This window comes from Cornus florida, unplaced genomic scaffold (assembly GCF_030987335.1).
Source record: "Cornus florida cultivar Cherokee Brave unplaced genomic scaffold, ASM3098733v1 CherokeeBrave_3.0.0_Hap2_Chr06, whole genome shotgun sequence".
Taxonomy (NCBI): domain Eukaryota; kingdom Viridiplantae; phylum Streptophyta; class Magnoliopsida; order Cornales; family Cornaceae; genus Cornus; species Cornus florida.
In genome coordinates, this window is record NW_026775576.1 from 49,270,178 (window position 1) to 49,285,635 (window position 15,458).

Below are 15,458 nucleotides of genomic sequence, written 5' to 3' on the forward strand. Positions count from 1 at the left end.
ATATATTGGAATGATCTCTCCAGCCAGGGTTATAAGTATTGAAATTTGGATTATAACCCGAACTGGAGAATGCAGCATTGGTTTGTGCTTGTGGATTTTCAAAAGAGTGACCCAAGAGAGGACAACTATTAGCATAATGAGATGGACTAGCACAAATAGAACACACCTCTTTTGGCAAAGAGGAATGCTGAGAAGAACTAATAGTACTGACAGCTGACAAAACTTGGTCAAATTTTCGATTCAACACTTCCATTTGAGTGACAAGCTCTCCAGATTTTTCTACTTCATACAAACTTTCAACTTGATAGATACCAGGAGTGGACCTAGACCTAAAGGAAGAAACATGTTGAACAGAATTTTCACTTAGGGCCTCAAATAGTTCCCAAGCGTCATCTGGGCTCTTATGTAGAAAACCACCATTACTAGAAGCATCTACCATATTTCTATATGGATCATGTAATCCATTATAGAAGATTTGCACCAAATGCCATTTAGGAATATCATGGTGTCGACACTTTCTCAGAAGATCATTGTACCTCTCTCAAGTATCATGAAGTTGGGAGAACGCCATGATTTCTCTTCTTATTTGTGTAGTTTTATCCACAGTGTAGTATTTTTTTAAGAACTCTTGTTGTAACTTATCCCATGTGCTTATGGAATTATGAGGCAGGAAGTGCAACCAAGTTCTAGCTTTGTCCTTGAGAGAAAATTAGAAGAGTCTCATCCTAAAAGCATCATCAGAAAGAGTGGACAACTTGGTAGTTGAACATAATTCTAGAAATTCATCTATATGCTTATAAGGATCTTCAGTAGCAAACCCATGGAAAGTTGAAAGCATTTAGATCATAGCTGGCTTGATCTCAAAGTGGGTTGCATCAGATTGTGGAAATTGAAAGCAACAAGGGGATGTATATGAGGTGGGAATGAAGTGATCCCTCAATTGTGCCCCATTTGGATTATCACCATTATTAGCCATGTCTGATTTAAAGAATTCTCCTAACAATTTAAGCTAATTTCAATGGTAACAAGTAGTAACAAAAAGAAAATTTTCAAGTGAAAAAAAACAACAAAAACTCACAAAAGGTCCTGAAACCGAAGCTTTTATTCCTTAGGCGTCTTCGTCTTCGTCCTCGCTACTAGATTCCTGCACTTGAAAATAAAAAAAAAATAAAGTGAGATATTAGAAAGTCCTAAAACTATAAATTAAAATAAAACTAATCTTAAACTCAACAAAACCATGACACAGTCCCTGGCAACGGCGCCAAAAATTGAAGTGTGTTCTTATTTATCAATAATAAAATACCACTTGCAATAGAATGAATCCTTGTAGGATAGGGCTATGTTGAGGGTGTTGAACCTCAAGGACTATGGTGGTTTATCAAATTTTTAATTAATAATATTTTAATTTAGAAAGTTGATTTGATTTCGTGTGTTGTGCTGCAATTCAATAACATAAAAGAAAATAAATAAAGTAAAAGAAAAAATCAAGGGTAGAGATACTTAGGGATTGATTTCACCACGATCCTCCTACTACGGCCAACTGTTCAACCTTGGGATTTTAACAATTTATCTATCATATAAATTAAACTCAATAATATTCATTTAATTCAGTTTTAAAGAAAGATGTTTCATTGAACTTAGCTAACTATAACCTATCAAAAGTTGGCATGAATTATCCGCCTGCTTACTTCTAACTAATGTTGCAGTATAACTCGTCTTCCCTAAGCATAGATTATGAAATAGTTCATTCAAGAAAAACGTTTGAACACCATTAAATGATCTCCATTCTTATGTCCGGCAGGGTTCTGCCAGATATCGTCTAATAAGAATGGGTTTAGAATAGTTTATAAACAGTTATATCTAAGACAATGTAATAACTATTCAGAAACTATTAATTCACTAAAACACCAATTGAGTTGGCTCAATTGCTCAAAATCATATAATTAAAGCATATAAATTATTAAATTCCTAAAGTATAAACAATCAAACTATAGTAATCAGATCGGGTTATATCAATGCCCTAAGAGAGGAATTAGCCACTCATGATGACGCTAGATATCATCTATATTGTTGTGGTCTTCATCGCCATGGATTACCAAAACTCCTTTTGGATCTTCTTCTTCAAAACCCTAAAAGCTGTCGTGAGAGAGAGATATGAGAGAACGGATGATTTTCTGTGGCCTTCTCTTCTTCTTCTATAGTGGAGAACAAGTCCCAATCCCCTTTGGATTGGTTTTCTAGCTTTTGGTAACAATTAAGCCCATAAGAAAATAAAGAAATATGATTTTTGGTCATTCCCGCATGTATATATAACTTCCAGGACGTCCAGACTCGAGCTTTAGAGTCCCAGGCTCGAGCATTGAGGTTCAGGCTCAAGCATCACCTGCCAGCAACTTTGTCCGACTTTGTAACGCAATTTTGATCCATTTAGAGTGCGAATCAGGAGATAACTATTAGAGACAAAAATATTAGGCTTCGAGTCTTCTTTCCAGAGCCACTAAGTTTACTCAATTTGGAGTTTCAAGTCAAAAGTGATAGCCAAAATACTGTAGCGGGTTTAGAGTTTTCAGCCATGCTTGAGCATTTGTGGCTCAAGGCTCAAGCATCAGTGGATGGTGCTCGATCCTTAATGGATGGTGCTCCATCCTGGAGGTAAGGCATGAGACCTGGGGGCATAGCCTTTCAATTAAATCAACTCTTTTATTTTCGACGCCTGATGCTCGAGCTTGAGGGTCAAGGCTCAAGCACCCTATGGTCAGGCTCAAGCATCCTTTGTTCAAGCTCGAGCATCCTTTATTCAGGCTCGAGCCTGAAGGTGCAAGGCTCGAGCCTCAAGACTTAGGCTCAAGCTTTGGATTCTAACTTCTTCCAAACTTCACCATTAAAGCTCTTGGCTTGCTTCGGATGACCGGCAATGACGCAGTAAACTTCATTATCATTATTTTCATCACAAAAGCGCGGTTTCAACTGCTTCTTTGGGAAAACACCTAAAAACATGAAATAAATATAAATCAATATAAAACAAGATAGATATATCACTTTAGGTCTTAACATATGCGTATTTAGGGGCTCAAATATGCAATATTCAACGCTAATCAGCAGCGTCCTAAGTTCCTCCCATATGTTCACTTGATTACATAAATCCTCCGGGACCAACATTACCTATTTGACCCAAAGGAGGTACCCAAGGCTGGCGCTTGCAATTACAAAAAGAAGGACTAGAATAAAAGCTATAACGTTCTTATTAAGAGTCTGGAGGTAGAGGTAGCCCAGGCGGCGGAGGATGTAGCAAAGGAGGAGAAGGCGATAGCAGCAACGGTAGAGGCAGCAGCAACGGGAGTTAGCATTGACTTGGAACAGGAACCTCCAGTGGGATCTGCACACCCTTCACGGGAGCAGAGTCACCACTCCTAGAGCCAGGGTGAGTGTTAGTCTTCTGATTACTCCAGATTGCACCCTCAAGATGATCCATTCATTCCTAACGCCCAGGCTGAGTTAGACATGGGAGAGGAGCGTTTTCAGGCATTACAAGACACAGTCCTTTCTCTCAGGGTGTAATGACACGGTCATTTTCCTTCCTTTCCTTTTCTCAGATTTTCACGGATATTTTTTTTCCGTTGATCTTTTCCTTTCTGAGTTCAGTTTCTCGGCACTTAGTGTCATCTTGAGTACTCGGTAATGGTTTCTGAGACTCTTTTCGGTGGATTGACGACTTCCTTTAAGGACCGAGTCATTTTCACATTTTCACTTTCGTGACACTATTCACTTTCGTCTTTTTTCTCGGTTGTCACTTTGTTGGCATAACCTAACTTTTCGTGTTTGGATTTGATTCTGGTTTTGCATGCTTCCACGATATTTAAATCCCATACTATGTGTATTTTCACTTTTGTAGAAAAGCATGCTAAGTGCTTACTTTTCTTGTAAAGGGTATAGATGCATGACCATTTTGTAGTTTTCCAAACTTTAGGGGTTTCGTGTAATTACTGCAAAGTAATTATTTTTCGTCTTAGAGACCATTTTGCAATTTAATTTGGAAGATATTTTTAAAAAGGATTTTTTTGCAATTTTTAGAAAGTGTGACAAGTGTCACACTCTCATTGGTCCACTTGTTGACATGTGTGTGGAAACACTTTGAGGCCTTGGATGAGGACATGTGGAGGGTGGAGATTTAACCACTTGTTGGCCTAGGATTGGTGCACTTGTTAGCTTGGATGGTTGACAAGTGTAGGCATGAGATTTAACCTAGGATGGAGCCTTGGATTTGTGACAAGTGTAGGCTCACAATTTGATCTTGCATTAGTGTGTGTGTGAGAGGTAGTGTAAGAGCACATAGTGAGTGGAGGATCTCTATCCCCTCCACTCATATTTCATCTTCATCATTTTTTCATTTCCTCCCTCTTCTGTAAAGAAAACCCTAGCCTTCATGGATGGAGCCTAAAACCTTAAGCTTTGACCTTGATTTTTGAGAGCCTTCCATTGATTTCCAAGCTTGAACTTGGGAATACATTTTGTTCCCCTCATCTTCCTCTTCATAACCCTATAAGGGTTTGCCATTTTGTGTTGATTTTGCCTTGGATTCTAGAGAGACACTTCTCTAGTGAGGTAGGGAATGTTATAGGGTTACATGTTTGTTGTCTTGCATATTTTTGATGCTTATACAACTTGTATGCATGTAGTGTATTAATTTGAGAAATTATGACTAATGGTAGTTTGCTTATAACTCATTTTAGACTTGGTAAATGGCATGGCCATGAGTTGATCTTTGATATATATTAAATTGGGTTGATTTAGATGAGTTTTCAAATCTAGAGATTAAATGGATTTAATTTGGTTTAAATTCTAGTAAATTGTGTTTTGTGTGTAATCCATCTTAGACTTGATATATGGTATGACCATCACTTAGTGCTTGATATAAATTAATTTGAGATCATTTGGACAATTTTTGAAATATAGAGATTTAATTGATTTAAATTAATTAAATTCTATTTGATGATATCTTGCTTATCTTGCACTTTTGATTTGATATATGTAAAGATCATGATATGTTGCTTAACATATATTAATTTGAGGTTATTTGAAATCTAGAGAATTTAATCACCTTGTTTAATTAAATTCTATCTAATGGCTCCATAGGTCTATTGGTATTTTAGAGGTTGTTTCTATATTCAAATCATGGACTTGAACTTGTTATGTATTCACTCAGTTATGTTTTGAGCATTGGACAACTTTGTTGTTATATTTATATTCATGAGAATATGTTTTCTTTATAGAATATATTGATGCCATGTGTAGTGAATTGCACACTTTGTAATTGGCATTATGTATGTCATTTTAGAATTGAAACTCTAAGGCATGGATTATGTGGTTTCAACCTACTTGTGCATGGAAGGTGTTTTCATGCATTATATAAGTTATGTATAAGTTGTGAACTTATTTGGTTTAATTTTGGAATCTTGGAACATTGTTGAGTTGAGATGGCTAGGGTTTGGCTCTAGTACGGGGACGTGAGTCCTCTAAGTCTGAGATTGTGCGCACTTAGGGTGGTCTTACCTGCGGGTTAGTGCCCGGAATAACCATTGAGGTCTCGGCAGAATTCCGAGCATAGATGTCCAAGTCTTCCATTATTTGTTTTCGCATTCAATTCCAAGTTAACAATTATGTTTATATTGTAACTTGTGGTTTTAGTTATTGGCGATTTTGATGTTGTTAAGTACATCCATGAATATGATTTTAATGAATCATTTTGATGTTGTTAAGTACATCCATACTAAATTGATATATTTAGTTGATTTCACACTTTTAGACTTCTAGTTGATAACCTAGAGAACCTATGTCTTGATGTGTGGTATTAGATATTCTAATTATGCTAAATTGTTATATTTAGTTGAAGTTGCATTTTAGACTTCAAGTTGATTACCTTGAGAATCTTTATGTTGTTGCTTTATGTAAGCATGCTCCTATGTAGTTGTTTTGTGTAAGCATGACCCTATGTTGCTAACATTGCATGAATGAGGTGATTGATGCTAGAAATGATCCTAGGTAGCTAGGATGCTCCTTGAGTCTCACCTTTGACATAGACGTTAGGTGGAATGAACCACAATAATTAAATAATGCAAACTTGTAAAACGTAGGTCGATGCATGCTCATTTCCTACGAGTAGCTTTATATTGCTCACCCCTACGATACTGGGGCATATTTCAGGTACAAGAATCAAGGATGCGATTCTCGTCATGCTTGGATGATTGGTGGACTTAAAGATTTCCATTTCTTGTAAAGGTTGGCTTGAAAAGCCACTTGTAGCCTTATATGTCAAAATATGTATATTTGAATTTAAACATGTAATGTGTACATGAGTGCACTCCTTATAATGTATTTGACATGTATAAGATGAGGCCGGAGGCCAATGACATGTATTTGTATTCTGTGTAGTTTTGACTTTATGGTATATTATGAAAATATTGAAAAATTTCAAGTTGTTGTCTCACTAGGTTTGCATCGGTCATTTCCAGGAGCCGCGGACCATTCTCGCGTGCTCAAAATCACTTATTACATTTGCGTGCATATTCGTTTCAGCCTAGAAGTGTATTTGGAGTCAAAAGTATGTTTGGTACAAACTTACATTTTTTGCCATTTTGAGCCTAAACTGAGTGTAAGGGCATTTTGGGGTTTTCACATGAAAAAAAAAGTTTTCTTTTGGTATGGTTGGCTGGAAAACATGATTTTGAGGGTAGTTTCTTCTTTGTGTTTTTCTCAAAAAAGCCCAGAAAGTCCTCAAAATTCATTTCAAGTCAGCATTTCAGGCGCAGCCTACAGGAGTTCGAGCGCTCTAAATAGGGAGTTCGAGCGCTCGAACTTTGGGCAGATTTCTTAGGGCAAATTTTGAGCACTCGAAGTCCTTGTTCGAGAGCTCAAAGTACTGTTCACGGGTGTGTGTGTCTTGGTTCAGCACTGCACCTCCGACTTCAAATCATCATAACTTCTTTGTTTTAACTCCGAATTGGTCTGTTCTTGAGTCTAAATTGATCGTGTCGAAATAAGCTTTCCAATGGTACAAATTAGAGCTTCAGATTCTTCTTGTGCCTCAAGTTATTCTTGTTTTAGTAAGATTGTGTCTGTTTTTGGTTCGAACCGGGATAGGGTATTCCTTCCTTCGACTTCAGAACTTGATATCTTTGCCGTCCGGACCCCGAATCAAGTGATTCTTGAGTCTATACTTATTAATTTTTTGTTGTCTTTCCAATGGTGTGCACGGTGGCACCCATTTTTGGGTGGAATGACCATTTTGCCCCTACGTTCATTCTTTTCCGTTTTTGAAACGTTGCTTCCGTATTTTCTTCCTTTGGGTTTCGTGACCTCATTGAGGGTCACATTGGTGTCTTAGAGGAGTGTTGTCTCTCTAGAGACCATTGTTCTATCTTTTGCTTCCGCATTTTGGATCCATTTTGGGTCATCACAGGACACACTGGGTTGAAAAATACAGGGTCGTCATAGGTGGTATCAGAGCTCCTAGGTTTGAATACCTTGGACGACGGGTTTGGGTGCATATCATGCTGATGTTGCCATACTCTATATGTTTATATGCTTCATGATAACATGTTTTGGTTTGATAACATGTTTATATGCTTATGTGCTTATTTGGTATATGTAGTATGCCGTTTGTTTAAGCATGAGTTTATTCTAGTGTAAAGAGCATAACATATGATGTGTGCTAGATTAGAATTGTATATGCATTGTTGTGTTGCATATTTGGCAGGACTTGGGATTAGTCATTGGATGTTTGAGTTGAGCTTGAGTCGTTTGGTGAGTTTTCACTTAGTACGATGGTTGGTGAAATTGGTTTCAATTTGGCATTCTTCCTTGAGGTTGTTGGTGATTGTCCACATGGTTTTATGGTAGTATAGGTTGTTGTCGACCTAGCATTGGTTTGAGGTAGGTGGTGAGACACCTTTTGTTTAGGCTCTCGTGAGGTGAGTCCTTTGGCGTTGCCATGGTGCTGGATTATTGGTTTTAGGCCACGATGAGGTCATGGACCTCTTAGGATCCTTAATTATTTTGGAAGGTTCCTCTGATATTACAATTATCGTGGGCGGGTACGTTGTAGGCAGGTGCATAGCACTGTCATGCTATCGTACTGGCTAGCTACAAGTGCAGTTCGGATGGAATCAATGTTGATTTTATTGTGATAGGCGTTGTCCTTTTGGTTTGTGATGATGTGAGTTTTGTTTTGGGCGTCTGGTGTTAAGACGGTGATTGATGGTCGTTTTGAGGACGATTTTGGAGATTGAATTGGTTGTCTGATTGTACGCCTAAAGTAGCCATTTTGTTTGAGTTCTCTTTATGTGGTGATGCTTTTGGGATCGAGTCGATTGATCAATGTTTTGGGTTGGTGAGAGCATTGCATTGTTAGTGTCATGTATAGTGTCACCTCTAGATTCGGAGTTGGATTGTTGGAGTCTTACCATTGTGGTAAAGGCTCACATTTGTTTTGAGACAGGTTGTTGTCGTATTGGTTTTGGAGTCAATTTATGGCTAGGAGTTGTCCTTCCTTTTACCTAGACACTCTAGGACATGGTGTTCGAAGGGTTCATTGTTGCATCATTTTTGTTCTTCTGCAGTTTCGTTTACTACCATGTTAGTAGTATGATTTATGTTATTGTGATGCATGAGTAGGTGGAAGTGTATCCACATTTGCCTTCTTGTTGTGTGGCATTAGCATGCCTTCTTTATATGCTTAGAGATGCCATGTTGTTATTGCGCTTTAGTGACATGATTTTGTGTTTACATGGAGACGTGCTGCATGTAACCTTGATTTTTATCTATGTGAGTAGATTTATTTCTTGATAGTTGCATTTCCTTGTCATATGCATAACTTCCGGGTTTGGTTTTCCCCATTCGTTTCCTTCGGTCGCACGTAGTGTGTAGGCGGGTTTCCACGAGGGTTTTGTGTTGGTTCGTGTTAGGGACTTCACAAGGAGTGAGTCTCTTCTCTTCGTTGCAGTGCGCACAGCTTTGGGGTTGGTTGGTCCATGAGGATCACTATCGTTGTCTTGAGTCCTTGGTGAGGATTTGATGGGTTTTGGTCGACTTACCTCCATGTAGTGGGTGAAGTCTTTGACTTTGCTATTTTTCATTTCAAAAATGGAGTCGTGGTGTTGTTCTTCTTAGGACTAGTGGTTCCTTTTCTTTCGTGTCTTCCCTTGGGGAGTTTTGCCGTGGTTGCTGACGGGTTGTGATGCTCAGTGTGATTGGATTGGTGTGAGATCATTTTAAGGGGACTTGTGTCCATTTGATTGGGGATATGGTTGACTCATTGTGTGAGTTTGACGCTATTTAGGAATGTCTTTTGGAGATTTGTTTCAGTTTTAGAGACCTTGATGTGGTTGACTCTTAGAAGAGTTTTGAAAGATCGTTGTTAGATATGGCTTGTCTGGGGAGTTTTCTCGTCCTAGTTATGGCTAGGCATAGCTTTGAGGAATCATAGTTCTAATGATTGGTTGTGGATCAAAAATTGAGGAATTTTGATTTAACTTGGTGTTTCCAAGTACGGTTTTGAGAGATTCATTTTGTGACCTTGGTTGTTGGCATTCTGATGTATGTGCCACTTGGTGGATTTGTATTTGGAGGATTTAGTTATCCATGACAGGAATGCGGATCTGATGTGATTACAGTGTAGTCTTGTAGTTGATCTGTTTCAGGGAAATATGAAGGACTTTCGATGAAATGTCTTATTGTGAGGTCTGTTTTGATTTCTGTAGGCATTGACTTACTTGTCAGGTTTTGAATTCCTGATTAATGTTGTTAATAGGGGTATTTTGAGACATTGGAGATGTTGGTTTTGCTGTGTTGAGGATTTGGGGCCTTAGGCATAGCGGTACCTATTGCATTGTTGTTGGAGTTTTGGGATTGGCTAGGATGGTCCGGCTGGACATCTTTGGACCATATCTCAACTCTCACAAAATGTTGGTCTCCGTAGTGCTTTTGGCAATGATCATTTGTTTTAAATTGATGTCATTTGTATCGAAAGGTTTCTTGGGTAGACCTAGTGAGGGGCAGGTTATGAATTAGTGCCTTATACTATCATGCTACCGTGCAAAGTTGAGTATTGTGGGCGAGTACTAGTTGTCGTCGATGCTACCTTACTGACGAGTAAGTGTGGGCAGGCACTAGGTACTGTCATTGCTACCACACATTTTAGTGCATTGTGGGCGGGTTTTGGTCACTATTCGTACTGCCACGTTGTGTTTGTTCTGCACCCTGATTTGATACGTAGATATCTTCGAGTTCTTTTGGTGGTTGTTTTCAGATCCGTACGATAGTTCGTCAGGAGGGATGCTTACGGTTGTGGTCTTCCGTTTATTTGTTTGACCTTGGGTTCTGTGTGTGACCTTTGACTTGTTATGTGGCCATGTAGTCACTTTTCCTTTGAGAGGTTGTCTTGTCATAAGCACGTGGGTGCAAATGACACTGGGTTGTGGGGTTCCTTTCAACTTTGAGGTCGCTGGTATAGCGTGTCGTGTGGGATACTCGGAGATGTACTCTGTGGTTTTCCTGGTTTCGCCTTTTGTTGGTTGGGGCTGGATTTCGGGGACGAAATCCTTTTAAGGTGGGAAGGTTCTAATGACCCGGTCTTTTTCTTTCCTTTCCTTTTCTCAGATTTTCACGGATATTTTTTTTCCGTTGATCTTTTCCTTTCTGAGTTTAGTTTCTCGGCACTTAGTGTCACCTTGAGTACTCGGGAATGGTTTCTGAGACTCTTTTCTGTGGATTGACGACTTCCTTTGAGGACCGAGTCATTTTCACATTTTCACTTTTGTGACACTATTCACTTTCGTCTTTTTCTCGGTTGTCACTTTGTTGGCATAACCTAACTTTTCGTGTTCGGATTTGATTCCAGTTTTGCGTGCTTCCACGATATTTAAATCCCATACTATGTGTATTTTCACTTTTGTAGAAAAGCATGCTAAGTGCTTACTTTTCTTGTAAAGGGTATAGATGCATGACCATTTTGTAATTTTCCAAACTTTAGGGGTTTTGTGTAATTACTGTAAAGTAATTATTTTTCGTCTTAGGGACCATTTTGCAATTTAATTTGAAGATATTTTCAAAAAGGATTTTTTTGCAATTTTTAGAAAATGTGACAACTGTCACACTCTCATTAGTCCACTTGTTGATATGTGTGTGGAAACACTTTGAGGCCTTGGATGAGGACATGTGGAGGGTGGAGATTTAACCACTTGTTGGCCTAGGATTGGTGCACTTGTTGGCTTGGATGGTTGACAAGTGTAGGCTTGAGATTTAACCTAGGATGGAGCCTTGGACTTGTGACAAGTGTAGGCTCACAATTTGATCTTGCATTAGTGTGTGTGTGAGAGGTAGTGTAAGAGCACATAGCGAGTGGAGGATCTCTATCCCCTCCACTCATATTTCATCTTCTTCATTTTTTTCATTTCCTCCCTCTTTTGTAAAGAAAACCCTAGCCTCCATGGATGGAACCTAAAGCCTTAAGATTTGACCTTGATTTTTGAGAGCCTTCCATTGATTTCCAAGCTTGAACTTGGGAATACATCTTGTTCCCCTCATCTTCCTCTTTATAACCCTAGAAGGGTTTGCCATTTTGTGTTGATTTTGCCTTGGATTCTAGAGAGACACTTCTCTAGTGAGGTAGGGAATGTTATAGGGTTATATGTTTGTTGTCTTGCATATTTTTGATGCTTATACAACTTGTATGCATGTAGTGTATTAATTTGAGAAATTATGACTAATGGTAGTTTGCTTATAACTCATTTTAGACTTGGTAAATGGCATGGCCATGAGTTGATCTTTGATATATATTAAATTAGGTTGATTTAGATGAGTTTTCAAATCTAGAGATTAAATGGATTTAATTTGGTTTAAATTCTAGTAAATTGTGTTTTGTGTGTAATCCATCTTAGACTTGATATATGGTATGACCATGACTTAGTGCTTGATATAAATTAATTTGAGATCATTTGGACAACTTTTGAAATATAGAGATTTAATTGATTTAAATTAATTAAATTCTATTTGATGATATCTTGCTTATCTTGCACTTTTGATTTGATATATGTAAAGACCATGATATGTTGCTTAATATATATTAATTTGAGGTTATTTGAAATCTAGAGAATTTAATCACCTTGTTTAATTAAATTCTATCTAATGGCTCCATGGGTCTATTGGTATTTTAGAGGTTGTTTCTATATTCAAATCATGGACTTGAACTTGTTATGTATTCACTTGGTTGTGTTTTGAGCATTGAACAACTTTGTTGTTATATTTATATTCATGAGAACATGTTTTCTTTATAGAATATATTGATGCCATGTGTAGGAAATTGCACACTTTGTAATTGGCATTATGTATGTCATTTTAGAATTGAAACTCTAAGTCATGGATTGTGTGGTTTCAACCTACTTGTGCATGGAAGGTGTTTTCATGCATTATATAAGTTATGTATAAGTTGTGAACTTATTTGGTTTAATTTTGGAATCTTGGAACATTGTTGAGCTGAGATGGCTAGGGTTTGGCTCTAGTACGAGGACGTGAGTCCTCTAAGTCTGAGATTGTGCGTACTTATGGTGGTCTTCCCTGCGGGTTAATGCCCGGATTAACCATTGAGGTCTCGGCTGAATTCCGAGCATAGATGTCCAAGTCTTCCATTATTTGTTTTAGCATTCAATTCTAAGTTAACAATCATGTTTATATTTTAACTTGTGGTTTTAGTTATTGGCAATTTTGATGTTGTTAAGTACATCCATGAATATGATTTTAATGAATCATTTTAATGTTGTTAAGTACATCCATACTAAATTGATATATTTAGTTGATTTCACACTTTTAGACTTCTAGTTGATAACCTAGAGAACCTATGTCTTGATGTGTGGTATTAGATATTCTAATTATGCTAAATTGTTATATTTAGTTGAAATTGCATTTTAGACTTCAAGTTGATTACCTTGAGAATCTATATGTTGTTGCTTTATGTAAGCATGCTCCTATGTAGTTGTTTTGTGTAAGCATGACCCTATGTTGCTAACATTGCATGAATGAGGTGATTGATGCTAGAAATGATCCTAGGTAGCTAGGATGCTCCTTGAGTCTCACCTTTGACATAGACGTTAGGTGGAATGAACCACAATAATTAAATCATGCAAACTTGTAAAACGTAGGTCGATGCATGCTCATTTCCTACGAGTAGCTTTATGTTGCTCACCCCTACGATACTGGGGCATATTTCAGGTACAAGAATCAAGGTTGCGATTCTCGTCATGCTTGGATGATTGGTGGACTTGAAGATTTCCATTTCTTGTAAAGGTTGGCTTGAAAAGCCACTTGTAGCCTTATATGTCAAAATGTGTATATTTAAATTTAAACATGTAATGTGTACATGAGTGCACTCCTTACAATGTATTTAACATGTATAAGATGAGGCCGGAGGCCAATGACATGTATTTGTATTCTATGTAATTTTGACTTTATGGTATATTATGAAAATATTGAAAAATGTCAAGTTGTTGTCTCACTAGGTTTGCATCGGTCTTTTCCAGGAGCCGCGGACCATTCCCGCGTGCTCAAAATCACTTATTCTGTTTGCGTGCATATTCATTTCAGCCTAGAAGTGTATTTGGAGTCAAAAGTATGTTTGGTGCAAACTTACATTTTTTACCGTTTTAAGCCTAAACTGAGCATAAGGGCATTTTGGGGTTTTCACGTAAAAAAAAAAGTTTTCTTTTGGCATGGTTGGCTAGAAAACATGATTTTGAGGGTAGTTTCTTCTTTGTGTTTTTCTCAAAAAAGCCCAGAAAGTCCTCAAAATTGCATTTCAAGTCAGCATTTCAGGCGCAACTTATAGGAGTTCGAGCGCTCTAAATAGGGAGTTCGAGCGCTCAAACTTTGGGCAGATTTCTTAGGGCAAATTTTGAGCACTCGAAGTCCTTGTTCGAGCACTTGAAGTCCTTGTTCGAGCGCTCAAAGTACTGTTCACGGGTGTGTGTGTCTTGGTTCAGTACTACACCTCCGACTTCAAATCATCATAACTTCTTTGTTTTAACTCTGAATTGGTCCGTTCTTGAGTTTAAATTGATCGCGTCAAAATAAGCTTTCCAATGGTACTAATTAAAGCTTCAGATTCTTCTTGTACCTCAAGTTATTCAAGTTTTAGTAAGGTAGTGTCTGTTTTTGGTTCGAACCGGGATAGGGTATTCCTTCCTTCGACTTCAGAACTTGATTTCTTTGCCATCTGGACCCCAAATCAAGTGATTCTTGAGTCTATAATTATTAATTTTTTGTTGTCTTTCCAATGGTGTGCACGGTGGCACCCATTTTAGGGTGGAATGACCATTTTGCCCCTAGGTTCATTCTTTTCCGTTTTTGAAATGTTGCTTCCGCATTTTCTTCCTTTGGGTTTTGTGACCTCGTTGAGGGTCACATTGGTGTCTTAGAGGAGTGTTGTATCTCTAGAGACCATTGTTCTATCTTTTGCTTCCGCATTTTGGATCCGTTTTGGGTCATCACAGGACACACTGGGTTAAAAAATCCAAGGTCGTCACACAGGGTAGATATGGCTACCCTCCACACAGATGTTATGACAGTGCTGTGAGATATATCCAGTCAGATTCATGGTTCACGCCCTGCCAGACCGTCATCTTCTGCCTGACCTTTCTTTTTATCTCATCTTTATAATTATGTTTTTGAACTACTACCTTGATACTATTATTCCATTTTTGCGGCCAGTTTGTTGGCCTGTTTACTGTGATGTACATTATACTTTCTTTATTTGTTGATATTTTGGATGTCAGGTTCATATTTTGATATATCTGTTTATATTGACTCCATTATTAGGTGCATCCCAGTGACTTCCGTGAGAGAGTGCAGCTCATATTTTTCAAGACCATCCTTATCCCTCTCTCTCTTTCATTTACTATCCCACCTACACAGACATATCCACTATGCACCATTATTTATCCCAATTTGTTATTTGATGAAAAGCTTATCCCAGTACCATCTTTTCAGAACCATAGTTAATCCCAAGTTTTAGGGGGTTATACCACCCACTTTGGATACTTGTGTCCCGACTATTCATCGCCATAGCTACACTGGTATACTCTTTCCTCTTTCTTTTGTTCTCATTGCATATTGAGGACACTGTGCAATTTAAGTTTGGGGGTAATGTGTGTTCATTGCATTCAATTTAAGATTTTGAGCATGCCTTGTGCATTTGAGATATTTTCTATGATTGATTCATGTTAGCTATGATTTTGATCTTTTGAGGACTATATTGCTTAGAATTTTAAAATTGTTTAACTTGAGAGTCCAATACTCCTTGTATGCCTTGTCGATGCCATTTAGGAGTAAATTTTTCAAAAAATTGATATCTTGCTTGCACTTGTGGTCCACATTATCTTGATTTTGTAATTGTTTTGAGATTCACTCTGTGA